This window comes from Penaeus monodon, chromosome 43 (genome assembly GCF_015228065.2).
Source record: "Penaeus monodon isolate SGIC_2016 chromosome 43, NSTDA_Pmon_1, whole genome shotgun sequence".
NCBI lineage: Eukaryota > Metazoa > Arthropoda > Malacostraca > Decapoda > Penaeidae > Penaeus > Penaeus monodon.
Genome location: NC_051428.1, coordinates 27017066 through 27024565, shown reverse-complemented (window position 1 = coordinate 27024565; position 7500 = coordinate 27017066). Strand labels below are relative to the sequence as shown.

Below are 7500 nucleotides of genomic sequence, written 5' to 3'. Positions count from 1 at the left end.
ATGTGTGGGACGTGTGGTGACGCGAGACAAGACGTGTCCCTACAGGGTGGTACTCTGGTTCTCTGGTTTGTTCTTGAAGGTGTATCGAGTTAAAAGTTGTCGCTGGTTCACAACTTTATTTCTGCGAGAGTATGGTAGCAGGACGGGCAAGGCAGGGAGACCTGCCTGGGAGGCAGAATCGTCCCGACCTACCCGCTTGCTGGCAACGAGCGGTCTCTCTTATCTGCTCAGAAATTTCTATGAACAAACATCGTTTTGAAACACATCATAATGAAAAACATGAAAGAATTTGAATGAACAAAAATTCCGATACATATGGTCACATGATGGTTTCATGGTGAAGGAACAAGGGTACCTTATATACAGTTGTGTGTAAGAAGAGAGTTATGGTGTTTACAAGACTAAAAAGGTTCATGATAAGGAGACAAAATTGCTGAGTATTCACAAACATAAAATCATTTCGAATATCGGTAAAGATAGCGATAACATATTTAGTGATTCAGAATAAGCATTTTATGACGAACATTTTGAGTATAAACAACACATAATTGTACACACAGACAATAGAATAACGGCATGGGAATTGTTTACAAGCAATAAGGGTGGGATTAGCGTGTTCTAAGGTCGATTTATCAATTGTCACGGTTGTAGACCTGTTGGGGTCGGCTGAGGACAGTGGAGTTATTATAAGAGAAAATACACATGGCTTTTCTGGTATGTGAGGCATAAAGATCTCGTATCCATTTCACTACATCGCTCGGTCACCTAAGAAGAATCGTCCTCGATTCTTGGGTAGACGATGCAGGTGGATGACAGGAGATAAGTGACGGAGGCAAGCGACAAAGGAAGTCTCGTATCTTGCAGATGAGCATGAGGGAAGGTCGCACAGGTGACTTCTAAGGTCAGGGGCCTAGGGAGCTTGTTTGCACAGGTCACTGTTCTGAAGCGCAGGTGGTCTTGACGGGAGCAGCAGTGATGATCAGTCAAGGAGCTTGTCAATCGTTCTACAGGATCGCTTGAAGACACAGTTAACTTGTCAAGCGCCGTGTCAGTCGTAAATGACACGCACACCGTTCTAGAAGATTCTGGACCAAGTTGGCGAGGAGACGAGTACTGAGAGGAGAATCTTGAGAGCGAGGTCTTCGAAGAATCAGGATCACGTCGTTGGCAGGAAGGATTCGTCATCTCGGGAGAGGAGGAGCACCATGGGGATGGCGTCACGAGGTTCGGCAGGCAAGACAGGACCATTCTTGCCAGGGTCACCAGCACAGGGCATCAGGTGTGGTGAGTGAGTTGAGATGCGACGAGATGCGGCGAGGACGTCGGGCGGCAGTCACCAGCGGACGAGGCGGCGGACACGGCCGGAGTTGCAGCGATGTGCAGTGGGGGACAAAAGGTGTCGGCAGGTGATGCGACAGCGAGAACGTCCGTGAGATGGGCTCGTTAACGGGGCGAGCGAGGCTTGGCGCGCCAGGGATCGGCGGCGAGGGCAGCGGTGAGCTTCAGCAGGGGGCGTCTGGCTCTGAGGACAACAACGGGAACGACAGTACTATGTCTTGGCGACAGAAGACATAATGCCATATCTCAGGGAGTTACAATATCAACACGAACTCGTAATGATTAGGAAACGACTGGAAGCAACGTGTCATGGATTCGGAATAGAGTGTTAATCGCAACATTCACCTGAGAGATTAAAGGCAGTAATGAACAATCGAGATTGTAGGATAAAATCTCGAGGAAATTACGAGTTTACAGAGCCATGCAAAATACAGAAATGATTCTCCACGAAATAAAATGTAGAATTCATGTGCAACAATGTGAGTGTGGCTAACCATAGAACATATTTCCTTCAGGGAAATGAGAGTAGTTGCATGCGAAAATGCAGAGTTAATGAGAAGTTAATTACGGGTAATTGCATGCTAGGATACAGGAATAATTTTCTAATGAAGATACTTATTAAAAACATGCAAATAACACAGGAAAGATTTTCCTGTGAAATAGTTCATAATGAATGAACTGGAATTCAGCATCATGTTGATTCAGAAATCATCACGCTGTAGATTAGCATGAAACTTATTAAGTACTCATAAGTAGACAGAACTACAGAGAAATAAAAGTTAGGCAAACCGCAGGGTATGGCTGAGTGAGGTGGGCACAGAGCGAGCGGGAGACAGATGTCAGCTGAGGGGAGTCTCGTTTTCTATGAGGGGAGGAACACAGGTGTTCGCGAGAGCAAGAGGAAATCAGACACTTCACTTCACAGGGGATTTCCTAAACAAAAGAGAACAGCGAGGATAAAGGAACTCACCTTGAGGTACTGGCAGGGCAGTGTTGATTGATGTTGCAGGCGTCAGGCAACTGCAGCAAATGTTGAAGACTGCGACAAGTGTTGAAGTACTGTGCGCTGAGGGAAGGCGATGTCAACTCGGCAGGGAAGACTGGCTTCTTGCTTGATGTCGGGAATTCGCAGATGTATCGTGAGATGAAGTCTTGCAGTGACAGAAGTTGACAAAGGTGTCTCCGCTTGCAGGAATCAATAAACTGTCTTCAGAGGGACTTCGTGTGATGTAGTAATCTTCGGAGGGTTTCGTGTGGTGCGATTATCCCACCGCTGCCACCAATATAATATAAGTGGGGAGTTGATGATCCCACAGGATGGCACTGATGTAAAGATGAAGGGGACGTGTAATCCCAGCGCGATGCCACTAGTGTAAAGATGTGTGGGACGTGTGGTGACGCGAGACAAGACGTGTCCCTACAGGGTGGTACTCTGGTTCTCTGGTTTGTTCTTGAAGGTGTATCGAGTTAAAAGTTGTCGCTGGTTCACAACTTTATTTCTGCGAGAGTATGGTAGCAGGACGGGCAAGGCAGGGAGACCTGCCTGGGAGGCAGAATCGTCCCGACCTACCCGCTTGCTGGCAAAAGGGAGGGGTTTCCCCCCTTAAATTCTGCTCAGAAATTTCCCAAATAAACAAACCGTTTTGAAACCTCATAATAAAAAAACATGAAAAAATTTGAATGAAAAAAAAATTTCCGAAAACAAAAGTCCATGAGGGTTTTTTCATGGTGAAGGAACAAGGGTCCCTTATATACTTTGTGGTAAGAAGAGGTTATGGTTTTTAAACAAGACAAAAAAGGTTCATGATAAGGAGACAAAATTGCGAGTTTTTCACAAAACAAAAAACCCCTTTTTAAATATCGGAAAAGATAGCGAAAACCCTTTTTATGATTCAGAAAAACATTTTATGACGAACAATTTTAAAGTATAAAAAACAAAATTTTACCCCACAGAAAATTAAAAATAAACGGCATGGGAATTTTTACAAGAAATGGGGGTTGGGTTTAGCGTTTTCTAAGGTCGTTTTTTTAATTGCCCAGGGGTTGTGACCTTTTTGGGGTCTTTTTGAAGGACAGTGGAGTTTTTAAATTAAGAGAAAATACACAGGGCCCTTTTCTGGTATGTGGGCAAAAAGGACCCTTCGTACCTTTTTACTCCCCGGTAAAATAAGAGAGAATGATTACCTAAAAAGGAAACCCCGGGCACTTCCTTGGAAAGGACTGGGGACCCTACCACGTACCCCCCCAAGAGCATCACAAGGGGAAAACTGCAATTGAGTATCATGCTTTTGCCCAAAATATTATTTATTTTTATATTTTATTACAATTACATATATAAAAAAATAATAAAATACTATATATACATATGTATATTTTATATATATATAATATATATATGTTTTATATATACACACAAAAAACCCCAAACAAAACAAAACCACAAAAATTTCACAAAAACCACACACACACACACACACACACAAAACCACACACACACAAAACACACACCACACACACACACACACCACAAAACACACACCGCATGCACGCACGCACGCACGCACGCACGCACGCACGCACGCACGCACGCACACGCACACACACACACACACATATAGCCTTACTTATTCAACCATTCCTAAAACATCATCCCCGATCAGCGAGAAAAGTTGATTAGCAGATAAAACCCTTTGCCCTGATTACTTTAATTTTTTTCCCTCGACTGTTATTTTCCCAAAACCAAAGGGGGCTTTTTCCCATGAAGTGGGGATCTCTGGCTCTCATGACGAGGAAGACTACAGGCCCTTCATGGTTGGTTTCTTCGCTCTCCCGCCAGCGCCCACAAGAAGAAGAGGATCCGGACGGCCCCCTCCGTGCCCGGGCCCCCCCATTATAACCCGGAAATACAGGGGTTTGGGGAACGGAACTTCCCCTTTTTTCCTCTTTTTTTTCTCGCCCCTCTTCTCTTTTTCTCTCTCCCTTAAATACAATTTTAACACAACACCCCCAACACCACACACACACAAACACACACACCACACCCCACACACCACACACACACACACCCCACCCATACACCATACACACATACACACAACCACACACACACAACACCACAACACACACACCAAACCCCAAACACCCAACACACAATTATTAATAATATATATATATATTTAATATATTACTTTAAAATATATATATATAATATTATATATTATATATATTATTATTCCCATCTCTCTCTCTCTCTCCCCTTCTCTCTCTTCTCTCTCTCTCTCCCCTTTTCTATATTATAAAATATCTATAATATTTTTATATATAAAATTAATATATTATAATATATTTTTTATAAAATAAAATTTTAATATCCCATATACCTATGTTTATATATATTAAAATATTTTATAATAATATATATATTTTTATTTATATATATAATAAGATATATATATATATTAAAATGTAAAAGGTATATTCCCTATATTTTTTATATACATATATTTTTATATATAAAACCATTTTATATGTTTATATATATTATATTATATATATATATTATAAAATAATATATAATATATATATCTTTTATACATTATTTTTGGTTGTGTGTTTTATTTTCCTCATATATATATATATTTTAATATATATTTGTTTTGGTGTGGTGTGTGTGTGTGGTGTGTGTGTGTGTGTTGGTGTGTTGTGTGTGTTGTGGGGTGTGTTTTATATTATTTTAATATATCCACTTATATATTAAATATATATCTATATATATTGTGTTGTGTTGGGGTGTGTGTGGGGGGTGTGGGGTGTTGTTTTTTAAACATTCCTCAGTGGTTTTTTCTTATGCTTCCTTCCCTTTTTAAATTAATTGTAAATTAAACAGGAATTTCCAAAAGGGGGTAATCATTTTAGGTTTGTTTGAAGGGTTTTTAATATTCTGGGGGCTGAATTTTAAATTGGTAACGTTGCTTTTTTTCCTTCTTCTTTCTTATTTTTCTCACCCCTGTTAACAAAGCTAAAAAGTCTGCGTTTAATTTGAGCAAAAAAGTTTACTGAAGTAACACGAAATCCTAAATCAGTCGAATGAAAGACAGTTGCATTTATCTTGTTGTTATAGCAACACATCAACACATCAGGAAGATGTGACATCGCCGATTCCTCTCCCTCCCAGATATAGCAGATAGGCAAGCGAGGTCGGAGACGGCCGGGGAAAATTGGGGCACCTGCACGGTCTTTTTCCGCACCTGGGGGTGGGAGGACTGGGTTTAATCGCCCTGAGGGTTACGGGCGCCCAAAATTTTTTGCAAGGGCGCTGGGAGGCCCTTCCCCCCCCACGCTGATTTGAACGCCACGAACCCGCCCTTGTGCAAACGCTGGTGAAAGTGGTTGGCGACGTCGCGGACGAGACAGAGGTTCCCCCCAACGCCTGTTGTGCGCCCATCGACCTGGCCACGATACACCTTTTCCCCTTTTACTAAAATCTTTTGTTTAAAAATATTTTCCTAAGAAATTTTCCCTAGATGATTGTCCCAAAAACCCGTGGGGTGTCAGTAGAAAAAAAAGATTTCGAACCATTTTTGAAGTTTTAAATTTTTATAATTTATATATATATATTAAAATATTTTATATATATATATATTATATATTTTTATTTACATCTTTTATAAAATATAATATATTATATATATATATATATTTCATCTTTTAAAATATAAAATATTATATATTTTAATATATAAAATTAAAAACTCTTTTTATATATTTTATATTATTTTAATATATATATATACATATATTAAAATTAGGAAAATATATAATATATATTTTTAAAATATTTTATATAATTTTATATGTTGTGTTGTTGGTTTTTGTGTGTGTGTGTATATATATATATTATATAATATTATATATTATATATATATATATATATATATATATATATATATATATATATATATATATATATATATATATATATATATATATTATATATATATATATATAATATATATATATATATATATATATATATATATATATATATATGTATACTGCCTTGTACACGGCCTATCTGGCCGTGTTTAGGCTTTTGTCATAATAATCACATATTTTGGGTTATACTCCTTTAATCCCTAATAGTTTCTTTTCTACTTGACTACAAAATATACCGAGTTATTAATTGAATCTATGTAAATAGTTTAGCGTGTTTGTGAGAGATGAGAACATGAAAAAAGAAAGAAAATAACCGAATTTATTTTGCAAATAGTTTTAATTACCTCCAGCATATATACTTAACTGATAATTTACTCATTCAGAATGCATGTGAAACTTTTATTTTCGTATTTTGTTTCTAGATTATTAGATTTAGTTTGTCTCCACTATCAGTGATATGGACTTTTAATATTGATCTAATACAGATGCATCTTCTAAATAATCCAGATATTCCAGAAATATTTAGTGCCTGTACATAAGAAAATGTTTTGTAACTAACAGGTCTACTTAGCTGCATGTGTATAAAATGAAATTACAGAAATTACTTGCTGTTTTTTCTTCCTTACACAGGTAAATATAATCATATATGTTACTGTTCTTACCTTAAAAAAAGTTTCTTAGTTATTGAGGTAACTAACTTCTTAACTGGAAGAATACCATCTTTTCAATAATTAATTTAATATGTAAATTCATATCCTTCAGCAATTACCTTTAAGAATAATTAAAAACTGACAAAGAAAGTAATGATCTAGTTGAAAATAGAATAAAACAATACGTACTGTATACATTAAAACATACTTTCTAAATCTAAAAATAAAATCATTCCTAATATTGTATATTTGTGGATATCATTATTCATCTAAAAATCAAATTTTCATATTTATGCATTTATGCATGATGAAACATTTCACAAAAAAGTTCTTATATATGTGAAATAAATACACTTGAAAATCCACACAAAAAACAGGAAATAAAAGGAAATTAGTATCACCAACAACCATTTTGATTATGTAAAGAATATTTCAAGCTTAAGACTGCATTAAGATTAGTACTGCTGAAGCAGTTAGTGGTGGCAATGGCTCACTATACTATATTTAAACTGTACCTCATCCAGGATGATTATTTTCCACTAAACCTATTTCATTCATCTGTCTTTTATATTTCTTG

General features: G+C 37.3%; 1 pseudogene; it reads left to right on the top strand.

Moving 5' to 3' along the window:
• LOC119568433 overlaps positions 1-5861 on the top strand; it is a 15936-nt pseudogene extending 10075 nt beyond the window's left edge.
• The last annotated feature ends 1639 nt before the right edge of the window (positions 5862-7500 follow it).